The sequence below is a fragment of the Electrophorus electricus genome, chromosome 24 (genome assembly GCF_041902795.1).
Source record: "Electrophorus electricus isolate QZ-2024a chromosome 24, ASM4190279v1, whole genome shotgun sequence".
In the NCBI taxonomy this organism is placed as follows: domain Eukaryota; kingdom Metazoa; phylum Chordata; class Actinopteri; order Gymnotiformes; family Gymnotidae; genus Electrophorus; species Electrophorus electricus.
In genome coordinates, this window is record NC_137520.1 from 477,501 (window position 1) to 493,859 (window position 16,359).

The 16,359-nt window shown below is 42.7% G+C and overlaps 1 protein-coding gene across 3 annotated transcripts in view; it reads right to left on the minus strand.

The window, feature by feature from the left end:
- The window catches only part of l1camb (L1 cell adhesion molecule, paralog b), a 49,455-nt gene extending 36,476 nt beyond the window's left edge, over positions 1-12,979 (minus strand). For all 3 annotated transcript variants that reach the window (XM_081707156.1, XM_035522458.2, XM_081707157.1), the window contains exon 1: positions 12,807-12,979. The gene's annotated coding sequence lies outside the window, so the exon portion shown is untranslated. The remainder of the gene's footprint in view (positions 1-12,806) is intronic.
- Between the last annotated feature and the right edge of the window lie 3,380 nt (positions 12,980-16,359).

Genomic DNA, 16,359 nt, shown 5'->3' on the forward strand with positions numbered 1-16,359 from the left:
TCGGACATCAGTCACCCCCCTCCACCTCTTGGACCATCACTTTCCATCCTTCTCTCTCTCCCTTCCTTCTCTTTCCATCCAGTCCTCTCCAACATGTTCCTCCTTCCTCCGTCGCAATCTGCACTCCATAACTCCCTCTTCCCTTACTTCTACTATTGTGTCCACCCTTCCTCACCCTGACTCTCTATCCTCTCTCTCTTTGGATACAGTTACAAATACTTTCATTTCTACTCTCTCCTCATCAATGAATGAGTGCCCTCTCTCCTCTAGACCTGCTGAGTCCTCCCCACCTGCCCCCTGGCTAACAGAAACACTTCACTGCCACAGGAGAGAATGAAGGGCTGCAGAGAGGCAGTGGAGGAAATCTCGCGTAGATTCAGACCTCAGCTCATACAAGTCTCTCCTTTCCAAGTTCTCACTGGAAGTAACATCTGCAAAGTCATCCTGCTACAGAGAGAAATTTGAATCATCATCATCTGATCCACGCAAGCTCTTCACTGTTTTTTCTTCTCTCCTTAATCCTCCCCCTCCCCCTCCTTCCTCATCTCTTACTCCGGAGGATTTCATCACCTTCTTTGAGGAGAAGGTTGCAGCAATCCATCAGTCCTTTTCCACTGTTCCCACCCCTCCAACCAATGTGCAACGTTTGCACTTGTGTAGCATGTTGTCTGTTGCACTGTTGGTTTGTGTTGCACCACAGTCCTGGAGGAACATTGTCTCGTTTTTGTTGTGTACTTATATAGAGCTGAAATGACAATAAAACCTCTTTGAACTTGAACTTGAACATTCCCCAACATCCATCTCTCTGACTTCTTTTTCTCCTCTCTCCACAGATGAAATTCTTCAAATCCTGACTTCCAGCAATCCGACTACATGTCTGCTGGATCCAATTCCTTCCACTCTTTTCCGGACAATCGCAAGAGATCTGCTTCCTTTCATCTCTGTCATCATCAACAACTCCTTATCTTCTGGATAAGTGCCAATAGCATTCAAAACTGCCAGGGTGGTATCAATCCTCAAGAAGGCCACACTTGACGGCTCCAACGTAGCCAACTACAGACCGGTATATTCTACAGAAATGGCCCTCATAGCAGTGATGGAGAAACTTCATGCTGCTAGAGATGCCAAACTGTCATCTGTTTTGATTCTTCTAGACCTTTCAGCAGCCTTTGACACAGTGAACCACAACATTCTCCTCTCTGTTCTCTCCAGGCTTGGTGTGACTGGCTCTGCTTGGAGATGGTTTCAGTCCCCACAAGGCTCAGTATTGGGCCCCCTTCTCTTCTCTTTGTATACTCGTTCTCTTGGTGATGTAATATCTTCTCATGGTTTCTCCTACCACTGCTATGCTGATGACACTCAATTATTTCTTTCTTTTCCACCCTCTGACATGCAGGTCTCCAGACGTATCTCAGCATGTTTGACTGACATCGCATCATGGATGACAGCCCACCACTTGAAGCTCAACCCCAGTATAACTGAGCTTCTGTTCATCCCAGGTGCTCCCAACCCTTACCATGACCTCACTGTTTCCTTAGAGATCTCCCTGGTATCACCATCTGAAGCTGCCCATAGCCTGGGCGTAACTTTGGACAACCAGTTGTCATTCTCAACTCATGTTTCTAATATAACCTGGTCTTGCAGATTCCTCCTTTGTAACATACGAAGGATTCGACCCTTTCTCTCGCAGGAAGCTACCCAGGTGCTTGTGCAGTCTCTTGTGATCTCAAAACTAGACTACTGCAACTCGCTACTTGCTGGTCTTCCTCTAAGAGCCATCAAACCTCTACAACTTGTCCAGAATGCAGCAGCACAACTGGTCTTCAATCTTCCGAAGTTCACACAAGTTACTCCACTGCCGCGCTCCCTTCATTGGCTCCCAGTAGCTGCACACATCAGATTTAAAACCTTGATGCTTGCCTACAAAGCCAAAAATGCACCAGCCCCTTCATACATGAGGTCAATGGTCAAAGCTCGTTCTGTACCTCGACTACTTCGAACCTCAAGTATGGCTTGGATTGAATACCTCGCTTCAGGTCTCATGGACGACAAGCATGGAGACTATTTTCTGTCCTAGCTCAAAGATGGTGGAATGAACTCCCACTTGCTGTCTGGACAGCAGAGTTCCTTGCAGTCTTCAAACGCAGACTGAAGATAGACCTCATGTATTTTGTACTTCTAGTCATCATCAGTGATCCCTGTATTCTACAGTATTCTAGATCATTAGTATATTGGACTCTAACCTACTGCACTGTACTAGGATATATTCTATGAAGAAATGACAAAGCACTTTTGTAAGTCGTTCTGAATAAGAGCGTCTGCTAAATGCCATAAATGTAAATGTAATAATAAAAGTTAAAAGAAAATGTGGCAATAAATGATAATAAAGTTGATCAAACAAAATTAGTAATAAACACAGTAAATCTAATAATAGGATAATGATTATTATTATGTAGTGAGAGGTGGGGGGGGTGTACTAGTGTAGCGTGAGTTACTTACGGTCTCTCACGGAGTGACATTTTGCAATCTCTCTCTCTCTCTCTCTCTCTCTCTCTCTAAAACTGTAACAATATCCAGGTTGTATTTCTTCTTTTTAATTGAGGTCAAAGGTCTCCTTCAGCCTGTGCTGACTCCATTCCTCATGTCCTTCTTTTACTCTCTTTACCACATTTACTCATTAAAATAAAGACAAAAATCACCTACTCTTTTCAACAGCACAAAGTGGGCTTCCTTTGGGACATTTATGGCTTGTACAGTAACATGGTTTGATATCTCTTAAGTCAGAATCCTGATCTTAAACTAGTGAGAAAACAATCAATTTTCACATTTAGAAACTTACAATTGCAAATGAACACAATTCAAGCAAGTGAGGATTAAGGGCAACCTGGCTGTAGGGGGACTTGAACTAGGAACCTTTTGATAACTAGTTCAATACTTGAACCACTGAGCTACCTACCAGCTTGCGCTAGAAGGTGTAGAGTGCTCACCATGCAGCTACTGACCTCATTTACAAACCTACACTAGTAAACATAGAGTGCTCACCATGCAGCTACTGACCTCATTTACAAACCTACACTAGTAAACATAGAGTACTCACCATGCAGCTACTGACCTCAATGCAGCTACTGACCTCATTTACAAACCTACACTAGTAAACATAGAGTGCTCACCATGCAGCTACTGACCTCATTTACAAACCTACACTAGTAAACATAAAGTGTTCACCATGCAGCTACTGACCTCATTTACAAACCTACACTAGTAAACATAGAGTGCTCACCATGCAGCTACTGACCTCATTTACAAACCTACACTAGTAAACATAGAGTACTCACCATGCAGCTACTGACCTCATTTACAAACCTACACTAGTAAACATAGAGTGCTCACCATGCAGCTACTGACCTCATTTACAAACCTACACTAGTAAACATAGAGTGCTCACCATGCAGCTACTGACCTCATTTACAAACCTACACTAGTAAACATAAAGTGTTCACCATGCAGCTACTGACCTCATTTACAAACCTACACTAGTAAACATAGAGTGCTCACCATGCAGCTACTGACCTCATTTACAAACCTACACTAGTAAACATAAAGTGTTCACCATGCAGCTACTGACCTCATTTACAAACCTACACTAGTAAACATAGAGTGTTCATCATGCAGCTACTGACCTCATTTACAAACCTACACTTATTAAACATAGAGTGCTCACCATGCAGCTACTGACCTCATTTACAAACCTACACTAGTAAACATAGAGTGTTCATCATGCAGCTACTGACCTCATTTACAAACCTACACTAGTAAACATAGAGTGTTCATCATGCAGCTACTGACCTCATTTACAAACCTACACTTATTAAACATAGAGTGCTCACCATGCAGCTACTGACCTCATTTACAAACCTACACTAGTAAACATAGAGTGTTCATCATGCAGCTACTGACCTCATTTACAAACCTACACTTATTAAACATAGAGTGCTCACCATGCAGCTACTGACCTCATTTATAGAGGTTTAAGATGAATGGTCTGGTACGTCTGTCTGTCCTAACGAAGCTGATGTCAGAAAGCTCTCAAGCTTACAATCTTAAATGCATATTTAAAAGAAACAGACTATTCTCCCCCATGTTATCATTAAAATCCATTCGTTAAAATGCCACCAAAATAATGTGAGAATCGTAAAACTTGACACAGGCCTTCACACCAGAAGCTCTGGAACGTTCCGGCTCCTATTGGCTGGACAGAAGCACAAAATAAGCGCTGTTCCTCCCACACGCTCAGCTATTGGTCACATAATTAAACAGTATGAATAACTGAGTCTCAATCGGATCTGTGGTCTTACCAAAATATAAGGCAATGAAATTAAATTAACCAGTGTACAAAGAATTTGCAGAAGTTCTGAATGATTTAATATCCAGGGTATTAAATATGCAGATTTTATCAGGGAAGTTAATGAAATCTACATAAATGACACATTTAGAATATATATGCTTTTGAGTGTGTGTCTGTATGCCTGAGAGTGTGTGTCTGTGCCCGCATGTGTGTGTGTGTGTGCGCGCAAGTGTGTGTGTGTGTGCGCGCAAGTGTGTAGGTGCCGCTCCCTCATCTGCAGTCACCATAGCAACCCTGTGACTCCTGCAGCACACACAATCTTTCTCCTTACCATCCCCCATTTCTCCCAACCCCCACACCTCTTCTCTCTCTCTGTCTTTTTATCCATCTCTCTCTCCCTCTCTCTCTCTGTTTCCCGAGGTACTCTGGTATCTTATACTCTGTTCCAAATGGCTGAGACTACACTGAGCAGTGCTTTCACATCTGAGCTGATCTGGAGCTCGTATCTCTCCATTACGATGGTCACATTTCGCCTATTTTGGCTGCTTCCATTTCTTTTCTGCTCCTTCCATTCTCAAAACTTCTGGTCCAACGTGAAATGTGAAACAACATGAATTTTGAAAGCACTTAGAAGTCCACTGACTGCATTAAGAGGCTTCGGGGACGCGCACTCAGCACAAATGTAATGTAATGTAATGCAATGTAATGTAATGGATGCTGCTAAACACTGTTTAAAGCAGTGGCACTTCTACAGTGTTCCCTTCCTCAGCAGTTTAGTACAAACCCTAATTTAACACACTTGATCCAGATAATTTGGCCTAAATCAAAAGGCTTTGTGGATCGAGTGTGTTAGGTTTGAGAGAGAACTTACCTTCCTATAGTTGGACTCACAGTAAAGGTTTGAGAGAGAACTTACCTTCCTATAGTTGGACTCACAGTAAGGTTTGAGAGAGAACTTACCTTCCTATAGTTGGACTCACAGTAAAGGTTTGAGAGAGAACTTACCTTCCTATAGTTGGACTCACAGTAAAGGTTTGAGAGAGAACTTACCTTCCTATAGTTGGACTCACAGTAAGGTTTGAGAGAGAACTTACCTTCCTATAGTTGGACTCACAGCAAAGGTTTGAGAGAGAACTTACCTCCCTATAGTTGGACTCACAGTAAGGTTTGAGAGAGAACTTACCTTCCTATAGTTGGACTCACAGTAAAGGTTTGAGAGAGAACTTACCTTCCTATAGTTGGACTCACAGTAAGGTTTGAGAGAGAACTTACCTTCCTATAGTTGGACTCACAGTAAAGGTTTGAGAGAGAACTTACCTTCCTATAGTTGGACTCACAGCAAAGGTTTGAGAGAGAACTTACCTTCCTATAGTTGGACTCACAGTAAAGGTTTGAGAGAGAACTTACCTTCCTATAGTTGGACTCACAGTAAGGTTTGAGAGAGAACTTACCTTCCTATAGTTGGACTCACAGTAAAGGTTTGAGAGAGAACTTACCTTCCTATAGTTGGACACACAGTAAAGGTTTGAGAGAGAACTTACCTTCCTATAGTTGGACTCACAGTAAAGGTTTGAGAGAGAACTTACCTTCCTATAGTTGAACTCACAGTAAAGGTTTGAGAGAGAACTTACCTTCCTATAGTTGGACTCACAGTAAGGTTTGAGAGAGAACTTACCTTCCTATAGTTGGACTCACAGCAAAGGTTTGAGAGAGAACTTACCTTCCTATAGTTGGACTCACAGTAAGGTTTGAGAGAGAACTTACCTTCCTATAGTTGGACTCACAGTAAGGTTTGAGAGAGAACTTACCTTCCTATAGTTGGACTCATAGCAAAGGTTTGAGAGAGAACTTACCTCCCTATAGTTGGACTCACAGTAAGGTTTGAGAGAGAACTTACCTTCCTATAGTTGGACTCATAGCAAAGGTTTGAGAGAGAACTTACCTCCCTATAGTTGGACTCACAGTAAGGTTTGAGAGAGAACTTACCTTCCTATAGTTGGACTCACAGTAAAGGTTTGAGAGAGAACTTACCTTCCTATAGTTGGACTCACAGCAAAGGTGAACTGTACCTGAGTAATGTGTCCTCTTATAACACTAGACGTGCTGAAGAATGATGCTACACAGGCCTTGATCTTCTTCTCCAACTCATGAACTTGTTAACTATACCTGGATCTGATTATGTGTCCATCACTGTTCTTCTCAAACTGGTTACCTTCATGATGTTTATGTTATGTATGATATTATGTTTAAGGTTATAACACATTTTCATGTCCTTTTGAAAATGTTGCGTTAAAATATATTAAATATAATGTTCAGCGAAAACCTCATATGAATGTTATTGCCATTCTATGTGGTATAACTTCCTGTGAGCATCATGGCTGTTATGTGTTATAGCTGCTACATAATATGTAGCATAGCATGTAGTAATATTTCAGAGTGACATGAGTGCTGTGTAAGTTTAGATGGTGCTGCTATAGGTCTTGTGTCCTGACCTTGTCCTTAATCCCTAATAGATCTATTCTTTCTCTCTCTCTCTCTCTCTCTCTCTCTCTCTCTCTCTCTCTCTCTCTCACACACACACACACACACACACACACACACACGACAAAGTATGAATGTATGAAAAAAACAAACCAAAACAAACAAACAAAAAAAAATCCAGTGATATTTTGTTTGCAAATGGTTTCCACCACAAGTAGCCAATAGCAATAGTGAGAAAGTTGAAAAAGTTTCACAAGTTCACATGTTCATAAATGATGATTATTTTAATGAGTAGGAGCTTGCTTAGCAAAAATAGAGTGAGGAACCTCGTGAAGAAGGAAAGGTCACATTCACACGAGGACCATGAGAGATACATTGCACAAATCCAGACAACCAATGAGATTTTTGAGTCTGTTGTATACACTGCTCTGGTATGTACATATTCACATATTTTTATTTGCCTTTGCAAAGTCTTTATTCTACCTAGAGTCCCAACCAGAGCACTCTCTTCTTCTCGTAGTTTAACCTTGTGTTGCCTTTTTAGACTGCTGCTCTGCATACACTCACTTGCCCTGTTTTATTGAATTGTCTTATTTGTTACTGAACTGGACAATTTACACTTGCATGTTGATTGGCTTCTGGCTTTATGCCATGTCTTAAAAGCATGGCAGACAGCTAAGAGTGCAGAGCTCTCAGTGAGGTAGAAATAAATCCGGAGGAACTGTAGAAACGTCTAAGGGGACGTTTAAATGTATCAAGCCTTTACCTCATGCAGGACTGCAATTTTAAACAGGATTTTCAGGGGGTTTTTGGCTTTGGCCCTGCTGTGCTTGTATACAGGCACATATGCGTGTTTGTGTGTGTGTGTGTTTCGATATACTCATGCCATTTTAGCTTCATGACGATTGTATGTTTCCTGTGGTAGGCAGTAGTGATCCTCGCAGATTAGTGGCGGTGGTATAATGGGGTGTTTGTTGGTGGGAGAGAAATTAATGGCTGCACAATAGATTGTCAGCAACATATCTGGGGCTCGGAGGTGGTCTACGACGTCACGGGGCTCCGAGGTGGTCTACGACATCACAGGGCTCCGAGGTGGTCTACGACGTCACGGGGCTCGGAGGTGGTCTACGACATCATGGGGCTCGGAGGTGGTCTACGACATCACAGGGCTCGGAGGTGGTCTACGACGTCACGGGGCTCGGAGTTGGTCTACAACGTCACGGGGCTCAGAGATAAAGTCTACAGCAGCACAGACCTTACTGCAGAGACGTTGCACTAAACAGTGGTCATGTGCACCAGCGCAGACAACACAGACCAGCTGTAATAAACACAGCGAGCTGCACATGTGGCGCAGGGCGAAACAGATCCTGCTGCACTCAGAACAAAAGAAACCAAAGCCAAGCTTCTATATATAAACGGCAGCAGCTGGACAGCTTGGGAATGTGATGGCATCAGGGATTACAGGGGAAGGAGAGAAAGAGATACAGAACATAAAGGAAAAAGCGAGAGAATACAGTGATCGCCAGACAGGTAGCAGGGGGCGGTCTGAGTCGTCTTTGGCCTCTAGAGAGAGACAGAGAAACGGATCAATAATGATCCCGTTTCATGCACATACAAAACTGCTTTGGACAATTTGCCAGCTGCTTTTATGTTTCCTCAGGAAAAAACAACCTGTCATTCATAGTTTCATATTTTCATATTTGCTGTGCGCAGCAGGACAACGTGGAGTCACCAATCTAATCATCACTATCTGTATGTTAGATGGAAAGGAAGTGGTTTTGGAAGCTTGAGAGGTTATCAGGCACTTCCTTAAGCAGTGAATGCTGATAGAACTTTCTAGATCAAGCAAAGAGTCGTTGATTTTGTATGATGCTCTGGATATGAACATTTCATATATAAGTAAAACACACATATGCGCATCAGTCACATTCAGTCGGTTGCTTGCAACACATGGATGAGCTGCAGCACTGTTTCAAAACAGACCAGGCTTTGGGAACTGAACATGTCCCTGACTCAACCAAATGTTCCACACATTTCTCTAGGACTCTCTGTATAGAATTATGGCTTACTTCAACTTGACCTCTGATCTGAAGCGTTTCATATATGTCTTCACTGACAGAAAACATTATACTTTTATTTTGCAAAGAAGTTCCTTTTATAAGCTTGACAATGAGTTCCTAGCCAAAAATGTTAAGTGACGTGCCTCAGCTGTGTTCTCTGCAAATGAAATGATCAAATGAAGATAGAACATCAGGAAGACACCTGTGGCACTTTTTTTGTTGAATAATTCCTTTGTTCTATTAAAATATCATCTGTTTAGTAAAATCAAAATTTTTACAACACAACTAAGACCAACTCTGCGTTCTTAAATATGTTAAAAACTCCACTCACGCTCCATTCACACTCACGCGCTGCTCACGCGCCACTAAATCTCATCTACTCTCTGGTTCCGTTTAGGAAAAGCCCGGCCGGGTTTCGCCTGGCCTTGTTGGTGGCGGACTTGGTCCCTGCATAAACACATTCATTGATCCTTCTTTTGATCTTCTGGTCCTGACCAACCGGACCGCAAACAGAGGAGCTCCAGTTGCAGGACGTGGGTGAGATCATCGATGTCACCCTAGCCGATAAACCCTGGCTCTGTCATCCTCTACAACGTCAACGCAACTGGCACACAGCCCTGTACGTGCAAACATCTTTCAGGTAAAAGGTTCAGAAAAACACGGAAGGACTTCTTTCTTGGAAGGTGTGTTTCCAGCAGTTGTGGCCACCACGACCCACAGCTCATCCAAGGCAAGGTTCCAAAATACCAGAGGGACGTCACGTCCTCAATGAGGGAATCCGTTAAGGATCTCCCGCCTGGAAACAAGCTCCGTTTGGCCTTTTAAAGGCGGATAAATGCTCGCAAGCCAAATGGACCAACCAGGGTAATTAAAATCCATAAACGCACATACAGGCTGATTCATCTGCAACACTACCAATCTTTTAGCAGCATTGAAGGGGAAAATCTTTAAAACTGTGACTTCCCATTTAATGTCTTTATTTGCTGTAGAAGATTGAGAACCAGTGTAAATTATGAAATGATTTCAGTGGCGGTGTATGCTATACTGGGGACTCTCAGTAAAGCATTAGTGTTAATGAACACATCATAGCTGTAACAATTTTATTTCTTCTTACCACAAGCAGTTAAAATAAATCAGTCAGATGAAAACAAATTTCTACTGTATATTCACTAAGCGTAAAAGTATTGTTTGTGCTTCTTCCTCATCTACTAATGCTCCAGACCTCAGTCGAATGCTCACACACACACACCGGCGAGATGGCTGTGTGTTTAAAGATGCACTTCCTGGGTTATGAGGTGAGTAAGTCACTTAACCCTGAGCTGCTGAGAGATTGCCCAAGCCTCGCTCTCCCGAGGGCTTGTACTATAAATCAGAGTGCGGGCGCCATGACCCCCCCGGAGTGTGTAAGCAGGGCTGCAAGCTCATCTCTGTTCCTCATTACACTGTCCATCTTATACCTTATTATGGAAAAATATCTAAGCACAAATGTAGCAAATAGAGCAGGTGTCAAAATCTTTTTTAAATTGTTAAATAACACAACACAAAACATTTAAATCCATTATTTCATGTAAAACAGTGTTACAATAATAATAATAATAATAATAATAATAATAATAATAATAATAATAATAATAATAATAACGCCAAAAACGTAAAGCTTGTATTGGAGAATTAACACTACATAATGTCTCATTGGGACCCCGCCCTCCCCTGGTCTGCCAGGGTTGCCAGAATTTCTCATGTAATTCCCCCATCCTCTGATTATCGAAATAGGAGCTGTGATCTTACTGACAAAAGAAAAAAGTGATTGCTAATAATCACTTATTGGTGCATGCAAACACAAATGTTTGGTGACATGTATTTATATGAAAGCAGTGTGAAGCTCTGTTTCTGCAGGCAAACGAGACGCAGGGGGAGAATTCTTCCCATATTTGAGTATAAAGACCTCATTCTGTTCACAGAAAAAGAGGAAAGACAGTGAAACAGAGACAGAGAGAGAGAGAGGGGGAGGGAGAGCAGTTATTAGATGAATACAAAGATGGGAAAAAAGGTTGAGGAGAAGAGCGAGAAAGAAGAAAAACAAGAGAGAAAAGTCAGGGTGCTGCTGGGAAAATCCTCCAGCCAGCCGTGAGAAGCGCTGACCAGGGACACCTGACGGAGATGTCTGAGACCAGACCCCCAACAACCCCAAAACCCTGCGAAGCTGGCTGTGCTTCACGCCACGTTATTTTAATCTAAACCTTCCCTCTAACACACACTCACACACACTGCATGCCTAGTTCCTTATTAACCCTCGTATATACAAATATGAAGGGTTCATAATGCGCCATGTCACACCGACTCTGTCCACTGTGGTTATTAACCTTCGTATTGTGTTCATAATGCGGTTATTAATGTCCAATGTGGTTTTTAACCTTCGTATTGTGTTCATAATGCGGTTATTAATGTCCACTGTGGTTATTAACCATCGCATTGTGTTCATAATGCGGTTATTAATGTCCAATGTGGTTTTTAACCTTCGTATTGTGTTCATAATGCGGTTATTAATGTCCACTGTGGTTATTAAGCACTTTTCATCATATTAACAGTCTGAACTTACATTATCACCCTATTTAAAAATTCTGCATCAACAAACTTCAATTTTATACAGAATCTATATTTTAAATTAACTCATCAGACTACATTTTCAAATATAACACCTATTTCTGTCTCTAACCCCCCTACCACACACACACTTAGAAATGAGGTGTGTATAATTAAAAATCTATAACTATAAAATATAACTATAAAAATCTGTATAATTAAAATCTTTAACAACTGAACAACTGGTACAGGAGACATTAAAGGCTGCCTAGATTAGCATCAATGTGTAATATATAATACTTTATAATACTTTGAAGGAGTCCTGGCACAACCTTGACCTCTCTGTAGTACTGTTGTGTGCACTATAGATAATATGATCAGTAGTTCTTTTGTGTAACTGGTGAGACTGTTCATTTAGACAGAGAAACAAAGCTAAAATCTCTCTCTCTCTCTCTCTCTCTCTCTCTCTCTCTCTCTCTCTCTCTCTCTCTCTCTCTCTCACACACACACACACACACACACACACACACACATACACACACAGTAAAAAGAACAGTCTGAAGAAATCTTGTTACTGGATTAGCTCTGAATTTTCTGATAGATAAACAGATATAACACATAATACACATTTTATAAATGGACATTGTTCTATTTAATAGCTTTTGTTGCTGAAATAGTAAAAACAACTATACGTTTATCTCTGCATCCATTGAAATTTCCACACTATTTACCAGAGCCATTTCTGCATATTAGAAGTAGACAATGCTAACATATACAGTAGTGCGGACCATAAATCAAAGAGGATTAAAGCTATGACACTCTACAGCTGTCTGAAACCTCACGTTATGCATGAGTTCATTCATTATTTACCTTCCTCATGTCCTGCTGTTGCAGGAGGAGAGACACAGAGTGTGTATCACTGCGCTGGTCTTATGTAGTGAAAGCGCCATAAAGGCTGCAGGCTGCCCTTATGTCTGACAGGAGCGACCATTCTGGTCTGGTCTCTGATAATAGCTGTCTGTCTGGGCCACCACCCAGTTCAATGAGCTTCACATCACATACAGCAAATTCAGACCAAAACTGGTTCACTTTATGTAGTGCATCTTATGAAACATCCATGTTTGTGCTGCTTGGCCCTCATGTAGACACCTCAGAGGTGTGTTCACCAAGGTACTCAGCACCTCCTAGGAAGGAGGGTGGGGTTCCATCATGCGCACACATATACGCGCGAGTGTACACACCCACACACACTCATACAGTTACACGCAAAACACACAAACCGCTTACACTTCTGGTGTTTAACACGTAGGTATTTGAGTGATGATAACAGGACTTACCTTCACAGGTACGAACGGAGCTCGGCAATATTGTTTTCTCTTGTTAGTGTGACACACCTTTCTCTCTCTCTCTCTCTCTCTCTCTCTCTCTCTCTCTCTCTCTCTCCCTCTCTCTCTTTCTTCCTGCTTCTACCATCCAATGGCTAGATCGCTCCCTTCTGTTCTGATACTGCAGTGATGGAAAAAACACCCTCCTCTCTCTCTCTCTCTCTCTCTCTCTCTCTCTCTCTCTCTCTCTTTCTCTCTCTCTCTTTCTCACTCTCTCCCTCTCTAGCATCCTTCTCTCTTCTCTCTGTCTAATCCATATTCTGATTGGCTTTTAGTAGAGATGACATCACCTCTTCCTCAGTGGTCCCCCTCCCTCCCTCTCTCCTCTTCTCTTTGTAAAAATGGCTCCTCCCTTCTCCCTCTCTCTCCCTCTCTCTCTCTCTCTCTCTCTCTCTCTCCCTCTCCCTCTCCCTCTCTCTCTCTCTCTCCCTCTCTCTCCCTCGTTCTCCCTCTCTCTCTCTCTCTCCCTCTCTCTCTCTCTCTCTCTCTCTCCCTCCCTCTCTCTCCCTCGCTCTCTCCCTCTTCTACTCTGATGAAGCTCCAGCAGTTTTCTTTGATCAGTTTTTCCTCAGATAAATGTAACATATTTTTATACAGAATAATTTCTTGTCCTGTATATTTTCTGCTGCTGCCAAACAGTTTTGAAACTCTATTCATATTTTTTCCATATTTATTTATATCTCTGCAGCTCCACCATTTGTGAATAACGAGTCCTAATGTATGTGTGTGTGTGTGTGTGTGTTTATATATATATATATATATATATATATATATATATATATATATATATATATATATATATAAAATTGGTTATTGTTCACTAGTATAGTAGAAATAACTCTTTCACAACAGAACAGGAAGTGCATATATGTAGGCAGGAACGGAGCAGTGTTGTGTAGACCCCCACGCACACCCACCCGACTCAGACAGATGGACAGATCTCAGAGGGGTGCTGCTCACTGACTTTGTTGTTCTCTGGTCCAGTTGCTGTACGTCAGAGTGAGTGTCCAGAAGACCCAGTACAGGGTCACGGCCCGCTATTATCCACTGTGCTGGAAATGTCAGAGCGGGGGCTGGTGTCCGGGCTGGGGGGGGTCCAGGGTAGGGAGGGGTTTGTGTGGGGGTGGTGGGGTGTGTGCATGGGGTGGGTGAGTGTTAGCATTGTGCATCTGACCACAGTACACAGGAGGACCACGCCCCATGTCTGCTGCTGGCCCTGGTAGGTCTGACACAGGCAGAGGGACTCGCGCTTCTGTTTTGTGACTCACTCAGTTACTGCTGTGTTTCTCATCTTGTCTCATCCTGTGCTCATCTGTTTCACAAAGACCCACGTCGATTTTTGAATGGAATTTTCATGCCAGCCAGACTGCCGTGACATTATACCCTGTCTCTACTTGTCTAGCTGTGTATCTCCGTGCCACACGCCCTTGCACCTCCCCTCCAAACCCCACCCCACCCCCACCCCGTTCAATTACCATAAAACGAATAAGACAGACCAATCAATAGCTAGAAAGCTCACCAGGCGAGATGGCCGAGCAGTAACACTGACGACCGCTCTTTCCGGCTCAGTTGTTCGCACAGCTTGTGTCCTTGGCCTCGGTCACACTCTGTCCATCACACATAGCTGGTTTCATCTACGCGAGCGTGCCCTGTATTCCCTCCACTGTGTGGCGCCGTGGTGATGTGGGGCTCACAGCGAGAGGTACTGGACCTGCTGTGGTAGTTCCTGCCCCTGTCTGTCTGTCCGACTGTCTGTCCGACTGTCTGTCTGTCCGACTGTCTGTCTGTCCGACTGTGTCCTACTGTCTGTCTGTCCGACTGTCTGTCCGACTGTCTGTCTGTCTGACTGTCGGTCCTACTGTCTGTCTGTCCGACTGTCTGTCCTACTGTCTGTCTGTCCGACTGTCTGTCCGACTGTCTGTCTGACTGTCTGTCCGACTGTCTGTCTGTCCGACTGTCGGTCCTACTGTCTGTCTGTCCGACTGTCTGTCCGACTGTCTGTCTGTCCGACTGTCTGTCCAACTGTCTGTCTGTCTGACTGTCGGTCCTACTGTCTGTCTGTCCGACTGTCTGTCCGACTGTCTGTCTGTCCGACTGTGTCCTACTGTCTGTCTGTCCGACTGTCTGTCCGACTGTCTGTCTGTCTGACTGTCGGTCCTACTGTCTGTCTGTCCGACTGTCTGTCCTACTGTCTGTCTGTCCGACTGTCTGTCCGACTGTCTGTCTGTCCGCTGTCTGTCCGACTGTCTGTCTGTCCGACTGTCTGTCCGACTGTCTGTCTGTCCGACTGTGTCCTACTGTCTGTCTGTCCGACTGTCTGTCCTACTGTCTGTCTGTCTGACTGTCTGTCCGACTGTCTGTCTGTCTGACTGTCTGTCCTACTGTCTGTCTGTCCGACTGTCTGTCCGACTGTCTGTCCGACTGTGTCCTACTGTCTGTCTGTCCGACTGTCTGTCTGTCTGACTGTCAGAGGAACCCAGCAGGTGGGACTCATCTAAAGACACTTGATGTACGGAGATGATGGAGAGGAAGACAGGACAAACGACAGGAAGAACAATGAATATTTCATTCTTTAATGCCATCAGTGACTGAAGACAAATTTCTATACTGTTATTCTACAATTATTCTATTCTAACAATTGAGCATTTTAAAAGTCGTGTAATGAATTGTGAACGTGAAGAAGAAAAGTGAGTGTTTGTTCCTGCTCTGCCCTATCAAGCCATTCTAGGTCTATCGTCTTAATTAACTCATTCATTCATTCATTCATTTAGGAAGGTTGGCGTATGTATAATTTGCCTCATTTATAATGGGTGCCGGCGACAGTCCAGGACAGCTCTCTAATTGAACTCATCGTTCTGTGTATTTGTCTTGGCAAATTCAGGAGGTGTTGTGGGCTAAACCTGCACTGGAACTACAGACCTGAACAACTCAGTACTGACACAAAAGGACTTTTCAGTACTGACACAAAAATGCGCATGTGCTCCCTAGGCTACAACTGGGCAGCTCTGTGGTTACATGGGTTAACAAAGATTTTGCCCCGTGAAAAACAAATACTTTCTCTTGTGTTTTTGCAAGCTGAATCCAAATATGATTTTAGCATTTCTCTATCACTCAGTTTTTTGTTCTAGTAAGATGGCAGCCCTCTATGTTGGCAGACTACTGCTAGACAATGAAGAGGGATTTTCCTGAGACCAAACATAAACAAAACTCATACACGTACAAGTTTGATTGTTGTTTTAAGTGTAGTAATGCTCTTATTCTAGAATAATTTACTATATCAATATAATTATTATACACTTTAATTGCTCTGTCACTTAAGAACCATGTATGATAGAAAAATTCTAAAAGCAGATTCAAATTAAGCATAAAAATGATGAGGTCCACTTGTTAGTCTGTGGACAATATATATATATATATATATATATATATATATATATATATATATATATATATATATATATATATATATATATATACACACACACACACACTTTAAACAGTACTT